The 19,916-nt window shown below is 46.0% G+C and overlaps 1 protein-coding gene and 1 non-coding gene across 3 annotated transcripts in view; one reads left to right on the top strand and one right to left on the bottom strand.

Moving 5' to 3' along the window:
• The window catches only part of ASIC2 (acid sensing ion channel subunit 2), a 537,867-nt gene that overhangs the window by 251,530 nt on the left and 266,421 nt on the right, over positions 1-19,916 (top strand). The window lies entirely within an intron of this gene.
• Positions 16,589-16,695, bottom strand: LOC128854620 (U6 spliceosomal RNA). Its single transcript, XR_008453607.1, has one exon. It is a non-coding gene; the product is annotated as a U6 spliceosomal RNA (small nuclear RNA).

The raw sequence follows: 19,916 nt of genomic DNA, 5'->3' as shown, positions 1-19,916 counted from the left end.
AGAAATTATTGTAGAAATATGTCTCTTTAAAGGAGTTGACAATAATATGGGTTTGATTATTTCTGAAGGGGCTTAACCAGCCTTTATATCCAGATTCCATTCAAAATGGGTAATTTTCCATTTGAAAACATACTCCCCCCACCTCAGTCAGACGGAAATGAAACTAGATGACTTTGTATCCTTAAAAATGTATTATTCAGATTATCTTTGGGGAGATTTAAAGAAAGAAACCAATCTCTTTGCAGCAGTGAAATTTCAAAGCCTGCTAATTTTTCTGTGATGGTTTAAAATAAAGACACAATTTAATTCTTCTTCTTCTTCTGATGTAGCAGAGTTGTTTGGTCCTTGCTTCATCTCAGGTGCTTCTGAAAGGCACTGGAAAATAATAATCATGTTCCTTTCTAGACACATAAATCAGAGTCTCGGCAGCAACATGATTTTAGATTACAAACAGAAGTTGAGGAACAATTTAATGTGTCTCAGTTTAGCTGTTTGCAGTGAAGCTGTCCCTCAAGTGATGCAATAACGAGAAGAGAAGGCTCTGGGGAGAACTTAGAGCAGCTTCCAGTAATGAAAGGGGCTCCAGGAAAGCTGAGGGATCAACTTTTGATCAGGAAGTGCAGGATAGGATGAGAGGGAACAGTTTTCAGCTGAAAGAAGGGAGGTTGAGGTGAGATCTTAGGGAGAAATGTGAGGGTAAGGAGGCTCTGGCCCAGGTTGCCCAGAGCAGTGGTGGCTGCCCCATCCCTGGAGGGGTTCAAGGCCAGGTTGGATGGGGCTTGGAGCAACCGGATCCAGTGGGAGGTGTCCCTGCTCATGGCAGGAGGTAGAACAAGATGGGCTTTAAGTTCCCTTCCAACCCAAACCATTCCTTGATGTCTTAGCCACCACTAACCTTGCAGCTTATTCCTCTACCCCGCGTCTTCTGGGTCTGACTGTTGGTTAAAGCACGTCTTGAAGCAAATGGATTATAAAATACTATAGGCAGGAGGATTTCTAAGCAGTGGAAAATAAACAAAACCTCTCTCTTTCCAATCTGGAATCCATCAAGGTAATTAAGAATACCAAGGAGATGTCTGCAGGTTTATGCTTACAGAATAGGTCAAGTAAGGACAAGATCAGTTTTTTGTGTCTTGTCCGGGCTGAGTCGATGCAGTGCTTCTGCTGAGATGAGCAGGAGTTCAGCCTTCATCCCAGTCATTCTCTGACTCCCACAGAAAGAGCTAATCGGCAGAGATAATAAAATAACAACAAAAAAAATAGAAGCAGGAAACTTGCAACTGTTTCCATTAAATGTGTGTTCCTTTCTGTTTTGTGACTAACAAATTCCTATTTTTGAATGCTTCATTTGCTATTTATATCTATACGTGTTAATATACAGATATTCACCTCTTCTGTTCTCTTAAAGCAAATCCTAGAATGCTTTGGCTTGGATGGGACCTTTACAGGTCATCCAAACCAACCCCCCTGCAGGAGCAGGGACACCTTTAACTTGATCAAGTTGCCCCATCCAACCCGACCTCAAGTGATTCCAGGTTTGGAGTCTCCACTACCTCTCTAGGCAACAAAATGACTTCCCTGGTCACTTCAGAACCCGTGGGAGCCTCTCGTGCCGATTCTACATAGGTCCTGGTGACAGGAATATGGACACCTTGTTTACTTCAGGCATCTATCCATCACGTTGAGGGAGGAAAGGGAGCATTGCAGAACACAGTGAATGTCCTTTGTAGAGGTGAGATGCTCAGTTAGTTCTGAGGTTTTGGAGCCTAAGGGAGTTATTGATTTCCATCATTTCTCACGCACACAAGCCCAAGCGGCAGTGTTAGCAGGGCAAATCCTGGTTCTCCCTATGCTGTATATTTAGACTAATCTTGTTAAAATAGTTGACATTTGAAGAGCCTGAGCAATTCTCAGAAGATTGGCTCCAGTGGAGATACCTGTATGTCTACAATTTTCCATCTGCTTTATAACAGTTTCTAATCAGAGTCCAGAGACCGTGAAAAACTGAGGTGATGAGGTCTGGCCTAACCCTATCACCCCTTCATCAACATGTGGACGTGGGTGACCTATCAACCCATTGCAGCATCTGCCCCGTCCTTGCTGTTTGGGGTCCAGGGACTGCTCCTTGCAGAATTATCACCCTTCCTTCACCACTTCTAATCATCGTTGACCTTCCCGTGCTTAATGATTAGCTACAGGGGACTTCATCAGGTTAGATTAGATCCTACCTACCTTGTGCCAGAGAGAGCAGAGGGAAATCAGCTCCTCTGGATTATGTGGAGGGAACAGCACTATAGGTTATACACTCAGTTAAAAAAATGTGTTCGTTGATCATGGTCAAATTGGCAATAAAATCAGTGGTAGGGAATAGGAGAATCATGGAATGGTTACATCTGGAAGGGACCTTAATGATCATCTGGTTCCACCTCCCCTGCCACTGGGAAATCCGAGAAGTAGTTTTGAATCAACCATAATGGCTCTATGGGAGCATATGATGTCAGATCTGAGACCAGTGGCCTTGGGGTCTCATATTGAATGGGTCCGGATGTATTTTTCCTTAGAGAAGCACCTGTCGAGCAATTCAGAGTGGCAAGATAACTTTTCAGTGTTTCATCTTTCACCTGTGAAGGCAGAGTTTAGTTCAAGTCCTTATTCTCCCGGGGCCAAAGCAGTGATTTGCTTTAGAGCTTTCATCTCCTAATCCTATGCTCTATTCACGGAGCTATTGGAAAAACCTCGAGGAAGAAAAATCATCACATCTCATAGGTCTGCTCTGCCCAGAGTTCCTCCTTCCCATTCTTCGAATTTCAGAAGCGCAGCCATTTATTCAACGTACCTCCTTTGACAATTTATAACCGAGCACAATACCCCGCAGTCAGAGAATCGCAGTTCAGCTCAGGTTGGAATTTTGCTCACACAAAGAATTTAATAAGTAATCCCAAGTAATGAAAAAAAACCTCGGAGCGCCGCTGAAGATCAAGTAAAGACTGTAAAAAAGCTTTAAACTCGCAGGCTGCAGGAAGAGAAGAAGAGAAAACCGAACTTTGGGACTAATGCTTGAAGTTTATAGAGATCTGCTTACAACCTTAGATCTATCTTTCATAGTCTGGGAGTGCAGATGCAGAATGTCTCACCACCAGCTGTAGCTTGAGGCCATTCTTTACATTTGTTTGCCTTTGTTTCTGGTGTCTCGCAAATAGCTCATTAGCTAAAGCTGAATGTTTCCCAGGCATGGGTAAAGACTTTGAGTTCGAGCCACGACTGGCTCGTATTTAATATTACTTGCCCTTGGAGCACAGTTTGTTCCATCGTTGCCCTTTAAGGGCTTTCTTTTCCAAAGAAATGGTTGTTACGAAGCGCTGCTAGATGCCTTATTCATGTCCAGATATGTTTTTAGAGAGGAACAGGGTTGATTCTTTCTCCATACTCTTGGCTGCAGGTTTCTCCTCACGAATGCTGCCACATGTCTGACAATGTTCAACTTCCAGGGTGTTCTTTGACCTCTCCAGCCTTGGATACATGGAGATAGGGCTGAAGATGCGTCCTCTGTGCAACAACTCCAAGCCATTCCCCAACCAGTTTCCAAGGGCTGTTCAGAGGAGGCAGTGCTTCCAGTGCTCCCCTGCGACGCGTCAGAAGCAGGCTGTCCATGGAAGATGGTTATGCTATTCCTGACTGGAGCTGGAAGAACTCCATCCAAACAGTTCTCCACGTAGCTCGAGGCATCTTTGCTTCTCTGCCTTCGTACTCATGCTGTTAAACAATCTTCCTGCCCTTCTTCTCTCATGAGTACCTTTGCTTTACTGCTGTCCTTTTTCAGCTGAGGCACCTTCTTTCTACCTTCTAAACACCTTCTTTAGTGTTAAAAATCCCTGTAAGGGTAAAAATCATTCTTTGAGGTTTCCAGCATCTTGGTTAACCACTATGCCATTAGGACAATTTGCATCCCCAGCATTGCTTATACAGAATAACAGCTACTTTGTCTTCAAAACCCATTACAGCATTGGCTGCTCCCCAGCACCGGAGCAATTGAATTACAATTAATAGCCTCTCCAGCATAAGGCGTAGAACATCATCATTGGGCTAATACTTAACTTTAGAAGTTTCCTCTTCTTCTTTATGAGGAATTGACTGAACTGCCTTTTTCTTTTGTTTTTAAAGGATCAATCCATATCTTTTAGATTGATATATTTGTCCATTTCCTTCCAAAAAACCTTATCTTTACCAATGCAGCTAAAAAATCTGAATAAAAAGAAATGTGGAAGGCTAAGCCTGCTTACACTGAGTTGACAAGTATGATTCCATCGTGGCTTTGATCCTTTCCATCCTTTTGTCTGAATTTGCAAAGAATGGGACTTGTCTCGGGGACTGAGTGTATCTCCACTATGTCTCCAAATGAGTGAGTGGTCCTCAGTTCCCCGGTGGTCTCTGAATTCAGGCAAAGGATGACAGAACACCTGTCCAAATGCAGGTGTCATTTTTAGAAAGAGATGAAATGCACTCCTCTGTGTGTGCGTCTGTTGGATATTTATTCAGATAATCCCATCACCAAATCTAGATGAGAAGAATTGTACCTTCATGTATCTGCTTTTGTATTTCCTTCCAGAAACTTGTTGAGTTCCGTCCTCAAAGAGGACACCCAAACGTATGTTGACCACATGGAAAAGTCAAGAGGCATATATATATCTAAGTTAACACCACAACCAAAGAAGACCTAGGGCTTGTCTGAGTCGCCCAAACAGTACCATTTAAGATTGAGGTATCTTCACGAGGCTGTCAGTCATGACCCAAGACCTAGGGAAGACCTACACGGATGTTGGAAGTCAAGAGTGACTCAAGTCATTTATAAAGGCATGGTATTCAGGTTCAGCAGTTCAATCAAGCCCTCAGCTCATATGCATAAATTTTACTATTGAACTGCAACACCCCGCAAAACACCCTTTTTGTGTTGTGGTTCTTCAGTGCCTGCTACCACGGTGCTGTGCTCTGTGTCAGGGACATGTAGGTGGTGCTGTGATATAAGTGATAAATAGTAGCAAGCAGCCTTGATTGCCTTCCTGATACCTATTTAACTGCCATTTACTAGTAATTTATCTTCTGTATTTGGGTCCTAGTTGTTGCCAGTGCAGTCCTGCTCAGCTAGGCTGGAGAATTGGTCACCATCATGCTCAGCAGAATTTACTTCAGGCTGTTTTGCCTTTATAGAATGGTTTGGGTTCGAAGATACCTCAAAGTCCATCCAGTTCCACCCCCTGCCATGGGCAGGGACAACTCCCACTGCATCAGGTCACTCAAAGCCCCATCCAACCTGGTCTTGAACACCTCCAGGGATGGGGCAGCCACCAGTGCTCTGGGCAGCCTGGGCCAGGGCCTCTCCACCCTCACTGGGAAGAAGTTCCTCCTAATGTCTAATCTACGTCTTCCCCTTTCCGATTTAAAGCCGTTCCTCCTCACACACACTCCAGGTCCTCGTAAACACTCCCTCTCCAGCTTTCTTGCAGTCCCCTTTCCAGTACTTGAAGCTGCTCTGAGGTCTCCTCAGAGCCTTCTCTTCTCCAGGCTGTACAACATCAACTCTCTCAGCCTGTCCTCATAGCAGAGGTGCTCCAGCCCTCGAATCATCTCCATGGCCTCCTCTGGACCCGTTAGAACAGTTCCATCTCCTTCTTCTGTTGAGGATTCCAGACCTGGACACGGGACTCTATGTGAGGTCTTAAAAGAGATGACCTTTTAGTTAACCGTACAGCTTTGGTTAACCTTATCAACTTACAACTGATAGGCCGGAGAGAGAATGCTGCTTTCAGCGGGGGAGTGAAGATTGAAGTAATTACATGCAGACAAAAAAAGAAGACAAAATCCTGGCCCAGGGTGTTCAGGGAAGCTGTGGCTGCCCCATCCCTGGAGGGGTTCCAGGCCGGGTTGGATGGGCCTTGGGCAGCCTGAGCCACAGGGAGGTGTCCCTGCCCATTGCAGGGGGGTTGGAATTAGATGATCTTTAAGGTCCCTTCCAACCCCAACTATTGTGTGATTCTATGATTCTATGATTCTATGAAATTCAAGGAGTGTGGCCACTTCACAAAAAGACTTTGGAAGTCGGGTGCAGCTCTGCTCGGCCGCGGGCTGCCTGGCACGCAGACGGGGTGCACTGTGCCTTCCAAACGGTTAAAATGCAGCCGCTCAGACTGCTCTTCCCATCCACTGCAACTCAGCTAAAAGAGCCTTTGAAGTGGGATTATACAGATTATCTTGTTTCCTCTTTTCTTCTGTGTTCAGGCATTTTTTTTTTGCTCTTGAAGCCATGTCAGAAAGAAGGCAGAGGCAGAGGGGGGAAACCTCTCCTCTGGTTCTCCCGAGGCTGCTTGACAGTAGCCCAGCATTAGTCCCATTGTCCAAACGAGTGCTGATAAGAGGGTTGCTGCTCTAATAAGCTCTCTCCAAGAGCCCTCCTTTGAAAAGAGAACAAACCTACATAGCCTGAAGGTGAACTTCAACCTTTAGTCACCGTTGCTTCTCCCAGAACTTTATTTCTTCCTGGAGTAACAAAGCAATAACTTTAGGGCACTGAACACACATACACTTGGTTGCCTGCTGTCATTCTTGAGTCAACAACAAATGGAAGGTTTCCCCCCAAGCCTCTTTGCTTCTACTGCGCTAGGAAGCGTGTCCCAGGAGGCCCCAGTCCTGAGCGTGATGCTCAGAAACACAGGCTGGGTGTTGTTAGGTCCAAAAATGCTGTCAATCAATGTAGTTTAGTTGTTTTTTTCTGACCTTCCAGTGGAACAAACCCGGATTATTTGGCTGCTTAGGTTACAGCTGCAACCATGGGCAGGGACACAGGTGGGGACACCATTGGGAGCACGTGGCTAAGGACCACTGTAAAGTTCTACCGTCGACTGTTTAAAGTGCAAGGAATGCTGCTTTATATCTGAGAAGAAAAATACCACTTAACAAAAGGGCATTTTCTGTCAGATACTACTTTGCCCTCCAGCTACAGGAAAAACGTTACACGATAAATGGTAACCACACTGCTTAATACACTGCTGAGGGATGCTGAGACCCTGCAGGGATAAAGAAAGGGTAGAAGCTTTGCAGAGCAGCTAGTGCTTCTTCTAAGCATGTGCTGAAAGTGGTTTTTCAGACCGTCTTCTGGGATTAATCTCTTTTGGGGTTGCCCAGCTGGAGCTTCCAGTTGAATGCTGCAAAGAGTCAGGAGATCTGGATCTAATGTCTTGCTCTCCCATGAATTTTCGCGACATCTTTAAATGCACTTAGGTCTTTTTTCTTTCTAACAGGTTCTGAGTTTCATTAGTCTGATGTTTGAGGGTTCTCAAACCCATACCCAAACTACCAGCACTGCACTCCCCTCAGCTCTGTCCATCATCGCCTCCACTGGCTGCATCTTGTATGAAGGATGAGGAATGAGCTGACCTTTTGGTCGTGATGATTCTTCATTCATTTCGTGGCCTCACCTCAGCTGATAGCGTTTTGGAACTCCGTTTGGAAAAGTCAACCTGAAGCTGGAAAATGATTTTTAAAACGGCTCAGATCAGTTGTCTTCTCGTGGCGTGTTTTCTCAGTTGCCCGTATGCACAGGCTGGTAGGCATTTCAGATCACATACAGGCAATTTAGGATGAGATAAATAATATCTTCGTCTTCATTTGGCTGCAGTGACTCCTCCCTCCTCTCCAATAAAAAGAGACAATTAGGAAAGGTTTTTCTCATCATGCCCATTCTTTACACACTAGAAATTATGCTTTATAAAGGCAGCTGGGACCCCATCCGCGGGTAGTGTCGAGCTCACTGTGCACCAACACAAGCCTAATGCATCCCTTGCCTTTGAAGCTTCATCCTTGGAGCTTCCTGCCTTTGAAGTTTCATCCTTCCTTGGATGGGCTTTGCACGTGGCTTTGACCAAATCAAACAAATTGGCCGCTTGTTTCCAGGGAATTTGTCTTAAGGAATTTATTTCCAGGGAAATCATCTCAATTCCCGACTCCCACTGGAGAAAGCGTTGTTACCTATTCCAGTTTTACCTGAAAACGGGTAGGTTAGGTATTTCTGCAGCTGAAAACTGAAGGTTGTACCTGCCACAGGTCCCAGCAGCAGCCCACCCAGTGCGAGGACAAGTGGAGAGGCTGGAAATAAACTTGCTGCTGTTCAGATATTCCTGGAAATACTTGGTTGCTGCACTTTCTTCCTGCCTCTCCCTCTTCTCGAGCTTATCTGGTTGGCTGGCATCTTGCAGGGCTCTGAATTTCATGTGTGATTATCAACCTTCAGAGCCAGCGTTGCTGCTTTGATCAAAAAGTTCCCTTTAGCAGCCACTTCTTCTCGACTGAATACAAAACGCAGCTTAACGATGCTTAGTATCGCCATGAAAAGTCTTTGGAGAGCCTGACTTTCTCCGGAGCTGTTAATAGAAGAATATGCCCATTCTGTGAAAATGAAAGGTCTCATGATGGGAAATGGGAAGCAATAATCTTACCTTGATTAAATTGCCCCATGTCTGGGGGCAAAACAGCTCTCTCCTGATCCCTTCCCAAGTGTTTGCAATTGAAGGTATCATCCCGTAAATACCCAGAGGATTGATACATACGCGGTTCAGAGAACTCCTGAATAATGGTTGTGGATCAGTGATGTTTTCAGCCAGGAAGGGAAAGTAATTGTTTGGATGAGAGCTTTGTTTTTCCCAAGGTACTGAAACATAAAGCAGCCTTGGATAGGGAGAAACACAACTCGGAAGACGACAGGGGTGGCAACTCTTACGTCAAGGTCTGAGTGTCACCCCCAAAGCAGCAGTGCCCAAAATTATGCCGGTTGCTCTGTGCTTGGATGAAAGAGAATCACAGAACGGTTTGGGTTGGAAGGGACCTAAAAGCCCATCCAGTTCCAACCCCTTGTAGTGGGCAGCGACACGTCCCACTGGATCCGGGTGATCAAAGCCCCATCCAACCTGGCCTTGAACACGTCCAGAATTACTCCTGGCTTGGCCCAAACCTGAAAATATGAATCAAGCATTGAAAGTATAATGAGAGCTTTGTTTTTAATGATATTTTAGGGTTTCTTTTGTCCTTTGCTTCCACCTTTATGGCTGCTAATGGCTCATTTAGACTATATTTAAGAGCTTTCCTTGGAAGGTGCAAGATTTAGTCTTCTTGGTTTTTTAAAACTAGCTGAGAATTTCGCAGGGCTGAAGAACTGAGGCTTTAATATTGCTGTATTCCTTATAAAACAGTGAGAACTTGCAAAGTTGGATACTTGGGTTGAGTTCTCTGTTGTAAACACACTGGTCTTCTTACCAACACAATCCTCCTCTGGTTTGTTGCCCTTAACATGGTAATGGCACGAGCAGTCTGATGCTTTTCCTGAAGCCTTTGCACTTCTGTACTCTTTGCCTGGGCTCAACACACAGAAATAATGTGTTCAGAATCTCAAACTGATGTTCCTTTACCACTGGTTTTGAATCCAGCCTGGAAGGTGGAGGATACAGCCAAGAAATGAAGGCGATTTAGTCTGATTCAGGAGAACATGATATTTTATGCCTGCAGCATTGGTAGGGAGAACAGGCTGGGTCATTAACAAGCCCCAGATAGTTTGATTATCCTAACCAGACTGTGCAAAGGAAACAAACCAGGAGGAAATTAGCCCTCAGGGGCACTGAGATTCTTCTACTGATGTTCCTGGTTTTATTATTTAGTGTGTTGTGCTTAGTGGAAGGTTTAAAAGCAGCCAAGTGGGAAACATTGGTTTCAGCAGCAGTACTGGATCCAGCAGCATTGAATGCGTGCGTCCATAGTTTAAAATCTGATAATACTGAACTAGAGCTAATAGGGAATAGGGGGAGATGGAAGAAATAGCTCATCAGACCCTTCCCCACTCCCTCAGAGTGCTATGAATGTCTCTCCCAAGGAGGCACCACACACTGACTGCTCTGTGATCGTCTGAATACTGTGCTTCAAGCTGGTATTTGAACACCTCCTTTGGCAAACTTCCCTCCCACACTGTCCGCATCCTCCTGGTGTGCATTTTTGCCTCTCTTCAGCCTGGTTTCCTGGCTATTCCCTCCTGCTCTTTGCCTACCCCACTGCTCAGTTCCTGAGCTGGCTCTCTAGCTCCAACGTTGGTTGGTGTTTCCTACCCCAGGTTGCAGCTTTCTATTGTGCAAGACCAACATCCTTTTGCCTTGGTTATCCTCCGAAGGCAAATCCTTTGCAACATGAGTTTCCCACGTTCTGAGCTCCATCCCTGCTCTGTCTTCTGGTTCTGTGATCTGCTTCCCAAGGCAGCTTCTTGCAGGGACCTCTGAGATAAGGTCTAGATTGACATCCTTGAGGAGAAAGAAACTTTCAGGTTATCGTTTTAAGCACCAGATACGTTTCAGTTTTGCTCTTGTGCCTAAGCTGGCATTGCCACTGGACTGCTCGCTGGGACAAGATCCAACTGTGATGTACTGGGACTTTGCTGTGGCTTTCAGAAGGTGCAGACACAGAGGAGCAGCATAAACCAGGTTACTCTCTCTCTTCATAGAGATTATTAACATTTTCTAACTATATTATGGTCCAGAAGCAGTGTAATTCCCATCCAGCACTTGCTCAGGTGTTTTCTGACTGGGCAGAGTCAGCATAACTGATTTCAGATCATGGCTATCGGATATCAGGGATGAAAAAAAAGTGGCAAAGAACAATCAGGCTTTCAATCGGGACTGGAAACCAGGAGCAATCACATTCTATTGCCTTGGATCTTCTTGCGCTACAAACAAGTAATGGAAAAGTTGATTTTTTGGACAGTACCATCCTATAGGGTTGGCTTTGTGTTAGCGTAAGAACAATTGAGGGGTTTGTTTTGCTGCTTTACGATGAGAACTATTATCCTTTTGTAAAGGAACCGAGTTTAATCACATCTGGCAGACCTGCTGGGTATAATGTGTCCCAATATCCCATTACATTTTCAATTTACGTGTATTACCTTTCCCTGAGAAAGTTCCCTGCACTTCTGCCCATTGAATTAAATGGCTATTATGAAAACAGAGCAGGACATTTTAGTGATCTGGATGTTTGATTTTACCCTGGGAGGCAATTAGTGCTAATAAGTCCTGTACCCAGTGCCTCTCTCCGATTTGTCTCAAAAGTAGAGCATAAAAAAAGCCTCAAGTGGAGAAGTGGAACAAAAGTTTCATAGACCAATTCCTTTTCCACTGAAACTGCCGATACTGAAGAACGGAAAAGTTGTGTCTACGTAAAGAAGATTGCAGTCAAATTCTGTATGTTTTAGACTGTATAACTTGTTTACAATTACTTCTAAGTGAAGAAGTAGCATTCAAAATCAATGCGAGTTTGGTGTGTGTCTTGCAACACAAACAAACGCCATCCAAAACATCTTGGGAGCTCATGATGTTAGTGAGAGAAATAATTAAAGCAGAAGGAAAAAGGCTGGCATTGAAAGGCTTGACAAAAGTAGGGGAAACACATTACAGATCCGATTTGAAAGGAGATGAAGGCTTGATCCCTGTAATCTATATTGATCAAGACATTTCCAATACGCTCATCACTAGCAGGGGGAGGAAATGAAGAGGGTGTGATTAATCACGCTGCAGATCTGCCTAAGGGCTCAGTCAATCACGTTCTTGTACTACGGAGGGACAGTGTTTGTATGCACAGACACACGTGTTTTCCAGGCAGGATCACAAGCCCTTTGATTTGAAGCGTTAGGATTTACCAGCTGAGACCGTCTAAGCCTGAAGCTTGGCAGAAAGGTAACGATTAGCCGACTGACCATGAGCCACCAGTGTGCCCAGGGGGCCAAGAAGGCCAATGGCATCTTGGCTTGGATCAGAAACGGTGTGACCAGCAGGGCCAGGGAGGGGATTCTCCCTCTGTACTCGGCACTGGTGAGACCGCACCTCGAATACTGTGTTCAGTTCTGGCCCCTCACCACAAGAAGGATGTTGAGGCTCTGGAGTGTGTCCAGAGAAGAGCAACAAAGCTGGTGAGGGGCTGGAGAACAAGGGTTACGAGGAGCGGCTGAGAGAGCTGGGGGTGTTCAGCCTGGAGAAGAGGAGGCTGAGGGGAGACCTTATTGCTCTCTACAACTGCCTGAAAGGAGGTTGTGGAGAGGAGGGAGCTGGGCTCTTCTCCCCAGTGACAGAGGACAGGACAAGGGGGAATGGCCTGAAGCTCCGTCAGGGGAGGGTCAAGCTGTGTATTAGAAAAGAATCCTTCACAGAAGGAGTCATGGGGCACTGGAACAGCTGCCCAGGGAGGGGGTGGAGTCGCCTTCCCTGGAGGTGTTTAAGGAACGGGTGGATGAAGTGCTGAGGGCCATGGTTTAGGGAGTGTTAGGAATGGTTGGACTCGATGATCCAGTGGGTCCTTTCCAACCTGGTGATTCTGTGATTCTGTGATTCTGTGATAAGCCAACATGAAAAGAGTGCAAAGAGCGCCTTGCAACAGAGGCTCTTGCCATGAGAATAGGTGGAGGCTGGTGGTGAGCACAGCAGGGAGGCAAAGTGGAGGAGCCGGAGATGGACTGAGTTCACCGTGCTTGAAAAAGAGATTCTTATGAACAGCACTCGTTGTGCTGAAGATGCTACCAGGCTCCTGAGAAGCTGGCGTGGTGCAGAGGGAGCTGAAATTTGAGGATCCACCTCCACCACCTTAAAGCCAGCCTAGTTTTCCTTCCATGAGGAACTACAGCCTTATGAGGTGTATATCAGAGAATCCTCAATTGGTTTGGAAGGGACCTTAAAGCCCATCCAGTTCCAACCCCCCTGCCATGGGCAGGGACACCTCCCACTGGATCGGAGTGCTCAAAGCAGCTCACGAGAAAGGTTCTGCGTAGAAACAATCCTGCCCATTGCACCGTTTTTAACAGATGAAAATATTTCCACATTTTTAATTACTATGGTCATCTGTTCCAGTGGCTTATTTGTCACCTGCAGTTTTTATAATCTTTGTAGCTCCTAAATACAATAGCAGGCCAGGGCATGAGCAATAAAAACCATATTTTCATGCAAATGTGGCTAGCAAGAGGAACAGCAATCAGGAGGAAGAAAAATAGAAGGAACAGGTGAATATTTATCAGTGCAATATTGCACAAAGCTCGCTGCAGGGTCTTGATTGGTCTTCAGTGTTAGAGAAAGTCAGACATAAAAGATAGAAAGCGGTTATGCCTGTAGTTTTACGCCCAGTTACACAAATGCAGACACTATAACACAGGGCTGTAAAATGCTATGTTTGGGGAAGCTCATTTACCATTTCAGATCAAGTCTGCTAATAGAGCAAAACGGCAGCAGAGAAGGTGCTCCTGGAGAAAGAGCATGGACATTTTCTGAAGGCTATTTTTTTATGTGTTTATTGTTTTTTGTAAAGACTCCCTTAGGGACCACACCTTGAGATCCATTTGAAATGGTGCTCTAAACCCCCCAGGATTTTGCTTTGGAAGTATTATCAATGAAATTAGCATTACACTTATTAGAGGGGAGTTCAGAGGTGGCAGCAAGCAGCTGAGATGCCACCAGAGCTGGGCATCTTGCCTTTTCTCAGTACACTGACTGCAGCCCAGGGTGAAGGGGCATATACAGGTGTTAGGGGGAATGGAGCCACCGCTTCTCTTTGCCTACAAGCTCTACCTAATCTCCTCAGCTCACGAAAGGTTCCTGTACCCTGTTTGAAGTCTCTTCAGTCTCTTGGAAATTGCTGCAGAAAGCAGTTGTAGCTTCAGCAATCCTAACGTTGCAGATAAACATTAAAAGTGGCACAGATAGAATTTCCACGTGACTTAACGCAAGTCATCTCCCTCTTTGCCTTTCTGAAGAGTGTGAGAGAATTCTCCTGGAAGCAAGAGAAAGCAAGGGAATGATAGTAATTCAAGAGCCTTGGAGAAAGCACGTAGCTTCCTCTAGTCTCTGCTCCAGTTCCTGGCCTAATGTGTCAGATGTGTGTTTGCGTTCTTCTCATTCTCTGTTTTCACACATGCCAATGCGCTTCCTTCCAGGGCGGCAGCAACGGGGCTGCTCTTGGCCAAGCCTCAGGCAGTGCTGCCTTCCCATGCCCGGCTCACCAGAACTGGTTAGAAGTAGGGATACGTTAGGGGACCACCCCAAGTTCAGTGTCTTCCGATAAAGATAGCAGAAAGATAGGAGGAAGGATGTAGATCATAGAGTCATGGAATAGTTTGAGTTGGAGGGGACCTTAAAGATCATCCAGTTCCAACCCCTCTACCATGAGCAGGGTCATCCCACTGGCTCAGGCTGCCCAAGGCCCATCCAACCTGGCTGTGAACAACTCCAGGGATGGGGCAGTCATAGCTTCCCTGGGCAACCTGGGCCAGTGTCTCACCACTCTCATTGTAAAGAAATTCCTCCTTATGTCCAGTCTAAATCTGCCCCTCTCCAGTTTATCCCCATTGCCCCTCGTTCTATCTCTCCAAGCCTTTGTGAACAGACCCTCCCCAGCTTTCTTGTAGCCCCTTCAGGTACTGGAAGGCCACTATAAGGTCTCCTCGGAGCCTTCTCCTCTCCAGGCTGAACAACCCCAACTCTCTCAGCCTGTCCTCCTATGGGAGGTGCTCCAGCCCTCGGATCATCTTGGTAGCCTCCTCTGCACCCATTCCAACAGCAGATGGGCAAAACAGGTTTCATGCCTTCTGACCTCACATATCTATGAACATCTACATTCCAGTTCTGAATTAGCACCAACCTTAGGACATGAAGTATTACAACTTAATTGCCTCCCAGAAATCCATATTTCCAGACAGTCGCACCAGCCACAAAGTCTGTCTTACCCCAAGGCAGCGTCTGACACACGCTCACCAACCACACCATCAGGCATTTACGAGTATTGCCAGGTTGTTTGTTCGTCTTAAGATTCTGCTGTCAGTGTTTCAATGAGATCTGCTTATGTATGCCTGGAATTTATTTATTTATTGCCTTCTGCTCTGTATATCAGCCAAGCGAGATCTTTGAAGGCTGTATAGATTTCCCCTTGTGCTCTGGTTTTTGTCTACACTGAACTTGAAGTCTTTGGGAAGGAGAGAGTGAGCATTTCCTTAGATTTTTTTTTTTTTTTAAAGAAAGTTCCTGAGATATTTATGTATTAATAAATTCATACCAAAAGACAGACGTCCCCATAGATTTTCAGCTCCAGTTGAATAAAATCATCTAGAAATAAAGGCAGCATAAGAAAAGCAAGTGGGAGAGTGAGAACAGAGAGGAGATGGAGTGTCCTGTTCTGTTCCAGCCCTTGTATTTTTGGCTGCAGACTTTCAGCAAAACTGTTCTCCAGGTTTATTCAGCCATTGCCTTCTAAAGGAGTCCTAATTTCTTTCTTAAAGCAGACTTTCCTGTGAACTTCTTTCAGTGCTGGAGCTGTATTCGACAGCAGAATGGTTTCAGGCTGAGGCGTCTGTGCGACACTCGGAGCAGACAGAGCTATAAATCCATGGCTTTCCTCTGCAGTTTCTTTGTCATTGCAAACACATTTGAGAGCTGGGTACAGAAATGCAAAGCTCAGTCTAATCTGTTGTAGACTAAGGAAGAAACAATTGAATCCATTCTAACTGAGGGGGGTCTCTCACATAATCAGGGAGGCAATGGTTGTCATATATAATGAGGACCTGCAGTGAAGTAAATGGATATTTAGAATCATAGAATAGTTTGAGTTGGAAGGGACCTTAAAGATCATCCAGTTCCAACCCCTGCCATGGGCAGGGACACCTCCCACTGGATCAGGCTGCCCAAGGCCCATCCAACCTGGCCTTGAACCCCTCCAGGGATGGGACAGCCACAGCTTCCCTGGGCAACCTGGGCCAGGGCCTCACCATTCTCATCATGAAGAAATTCCTCCTTATATCTAGTCTAAATCTGCCCCTCTCCAGTTTATACCCATTCCCCCTCATTCTATCACTCCAAGCCTTTGTGAACAGTCCCTCCCCAGCTTTCTTGTAGCCCCTTCAAGTACTGGAAGGTCTCTATAAGATCTCCTCTTCTCTTCTCTTCTCTTCTCTTCTCTTCTCTTCTCTTCTCTTCTCTTCTCTTCTCTTCTCTTCTCTTCTCTTCTCTTCTCTTCTCCTCTCTTCTCCTCTCCTCTCCTCTCCTCTCCTCTCCACTCTCTTCCTCTCTTCTCTTCTCTTCTCTTCTCTTCTCTTCTCTTCTCTTCTCTTCTCTTCTCTTCTCTTCTCTTCTCTTCTCTTCTCTTCTCCTCTCTTCTTTTCTCTTCTCTTCTCTTCTCTTCTCTTCTCTTCTCTTCTCTTCTCTTCTCTTCTCTTCTCTTCTCTTCTCTTCTCTTCTCCTCTCCTCTCCTCTCCTCTCCTCTCCTCTCCTCTCCTCTCCTCTCCTCTCCTCTCCTCTCCTCTCCTCTCCTCTCTTCTCTTCTCTTCTCTTCTCTTCTCTTCTCTTCTCTTCTCTTCTCTTCTCTTCTCTTCTCTTCTCTTCTCCTCTCTTCTCCTCTCTTCTCTTCTCTTCTCTTCTCTTCTCTTCTCTTCTCTTCTCTTCTCTTCTCTTCTCTTCTCTTCTCTTCTCTTCTCCAGGCTGAACAACCCCAACTCTCTCAGCCTGTCCTCATATGGAAGGTGCTCCAGCCCTTGGGTCATCAAAATATGGAATGCTTTGCAAATGTGAGTGTCATCCTTGAGCAGAAGCCATGCTAATCTTCTATGTATTATTCCAATTTTAGTATATATGCTACCAAAGTGAGCACGAAGCGAGCACAAAGCTTCACTTTGCACGGCTGTGCTGTCCTGGATGCTTTTCTGCCCAGTCTCTACACATGTACGAGGACATGGAGGGGCTGGAGGGCATCCAGAGCAGAGCAATGGAGCTGGTGCAGGCTCTGGAGCACAAGGCTGCTTAGGGCAGTGGTGGAGTCTCAATCCCTTGAAGTGTTCAAAAAACGTGGCACTTTGCTACATGGTTTAATGACATGGACACAGTGGGGTTGGGCTGACAGTTGGATGGGTGAGCTTAGAGGTCTTTTCCAACCTCAATGATTCTATGTATATGCTGGCTTCTCCTCTCTTGTGTCAAGCATAAGTTAATTGGCTTGGTTTTATAGGCCTATGAGAGCTATTGGGGGAACTTTTCCATCATCTTTTATTCTCTGTCGACAACTTCAGTGCCCTCTGGAGACCTGTCCACAATGCCCCATCACCCAGCCATTAGATTTTTAGCCAAAGGCGTGTGTGCTGCCTCCCATGTGGTTCCTTATCCATGATAGGAACTCTACAGAGCCAAGCTCTGGACCCCAAGATCCTTCCGAGTCTTCCTAAACGCTGCTTTCCTAGAATCCTTTGCCTGGTATCTATGAAATAACTTGACAGCAGTCACTGCTGAGCAGAGGGCACTCACTGCTGTGCTTACCAGCTCTGCCGCGTTGCTCTCTCGCTGTTTTCCCCTCGCCGTAGCCTGCTGTTGGCCTTGGTGCAAAGCCTTTCCATCCTTTCATCGTTCTTCTGTGTTTTGTATGGCACTCGGCACAACTGGGTCATAGACTCCCGGACCTTGATCGTATAAAAAAATGGTAACTATAACTACAGCTACCAGCTGTTTTCCCGGCTCTCTGGCAGCTCAGAGTCCCACTGCTTTGGGCCTCATTCTTTTTAAGCTCAGGTATTGATCACAAGTCTCTTCTCTATAGAATTTCTCTCCAGGCAAATGAATGAATTAGATTCTCTCCGAAAACAGAAGAGCCCAGCAGCAAACAGAGTGCATCTGGGCAAAGTTCTTTCTCTGTGGTTTTGTAGCAAGCAAATAAAACTGAATCTTTTGTGCTTATTTAAAAGAAAAAAAACCCTCCTGGATTGATTTTCGAAGTAGTGGCTTATTTGCTCATCTTGTATTTCGTTCTTTTCATTGAAGCTGCTAAACTTGTGTTCATCGGTGACAGAGGTGACACAGGTTTTATGGAGGAAAGCTCCTCTCCTGGGGTGGCTGTTTTACCATACCCGAAGCTCGATGTCACGTTCAACCCCAAATCTCTGAGGCACAGGATTGTGGAGGGAGATGCCTTCCTCCAGCATAGGTAGGGACACGCCACCTCGTCCTATTTCACACATGTGGAAGGTTATTTTGGACAGTGGACAAAGGAGTCGGGTCCAGAGGAGGCTACAAAGGTGATCCGAGGGCTGCAGCACCTCCCATATGAGGACAGGCTGAGAGAGTTGGGGTTGTTCAGCCTGGAGAAGAGAAGGCTCTGAGGAGACCTTATAGTGGCCTTCCAGTACCTGAAAGGGGCTCCAGGAAAGCTGGAGAGGGGCTGTTTACAAAGGCTTGGAGAGATAGAACAAGGGGCAATGGGTATAAACTGGAGAGGGACAGATTTAGGCTTGACATAAGGAGGAATTTCTTCATGATGAGAGTGTTGAGACCCTGGCCCAGGTTGCCCAGAGCAGTGGTGGCTGCCCCATCCCTGGAGGGGTTCAAGGCCAGGTTGGATGGGGCTTGGAGCACCTAGATCCAGTGGGAGGTGTCCCTGCCCATGGCAGGGGAATTGGAACTGGATGAGCTTTGAGGTCCCCTCCAACCCAAACTATTCTGTGATTCTATGATTCTGTGATTCCTATTGCTTAGGAAGATCTCACTGTGTTGAAGCAAACTGCCTCCACCACTGAAGGCTCCAAGTAATAAGGACAAGGGACTACCTTCAGGTTGTGGCGGTGTGTTCTTGTTCCTATTGCTGTGATAAATTGAGCAGATACTTGGAAACCTTGAAAATACATTTGTCACGGTAGATGTTTTTGTCTCAGTCTTTCATCTGCCTCTTCACGTGTCCACGTACAGGGCTGCAGAGAGGAATCTGCAGTTCTTTAAGAGGCCCTGGGAAATGTCCCACGTGCCCTTTGGCCGCCCCACGAATAGGAGAGACTCTTGGTCTCCAGATAGCGCTACTTGACACATTCCTCTGGAAAGGCTGCGTCTCCGTAGCAATGTCCTTTGGAAAAGTCAAACATGCTTTGTGGAAATGTTGTCTCCCAGGCAATGCTTTTTGGAGGGGAGAAGCTCATGCTTTACTGGGAACAAAGATATTCAGAGCATGAGAAAGGGATGGCATCGCTGACCCTGGGCACAGAGAAAACATCATTGTGACATTGAGTCTTCCAAGTCCTCCTCATGCACCACGAAGTTCTGCATCTCCCATGGCTTGTGGAAAACAGTGAGGAGGAACATTCTGACTTGAAGATCATACAAGAACCTCACACACACGAAACATATGCGAACATACACACGTGACACACAGTAAGATGAGGACTTGAAGGAAGCAGCGTACTGTTTACAGGGCATGTGTTTGCTCCAGAGGTGCTGTTGCGCTTTTTCTCCTGCTGACATTCCCCACCTCTTCTTCAGCCAAACAGGCATAGGGTACTCCAGGCAGAAACATATGTTCCCAGGAAAAAAGGTTTTAATTCCTGGTGGTTCCCAAGGCCATACTGTGTGAGAGACTTGCTGTAGACATCTATCTTCGAGATGAAGCTGCTCCACTCTTTTGTGGATGTGGACTATGGGAGACCTTATCACTGTCTACACCTCCCTGAAAGGAGGTTGTAGCGAGGAGGGTGCTGGTCTCTCTGGACAAGGGACAAGTGATAGGACGAGAGGGAATGGCTTCAAGTTACACCAGGGCAGGTTTAAATTGGATCTCAGGAAGAATTTCTTCAGCAAAAGAGTTTTGAGGCACAGGCAGAGGCTGCCCAGAGAGGTGGTGGAGTCCCTGTCCCTGAAGAGATTTAAAAGACAAGAAGATGAGGTGCTCAGAAATATGATTTAGTCGTGGACAAGTATGGCCGAACTCAATGATCTCAAAGGTCTTTTCTAACCACAGAATCACAGAATCACCAGGTTGGAAAGGACCCACTGGATCATCGAGTCCAACCATTCCTAACACTCCCTTAAACCATGTCCCTCAGCACTTCATCCACCCGTTCC

This window comes from Cuculus canorus, chromosome 25 (genome assembly GCF_017976375.1).
Source record: "Cuculus canorus isolate bCucCan1 chromosome 25, bCucCan1.pri, whole genome shotgun sequence".
Lineage (NCBI taxonomy): Eukaryota > Metazoa > Chordata > Aves > Cuculiformes > Cuculidae > Cuculus > Cuculus canorus.
Note: the sequence above shows the minus strand (reverse complement) of the source record. Positions and strands in the feature narration are given on the sequence as shown.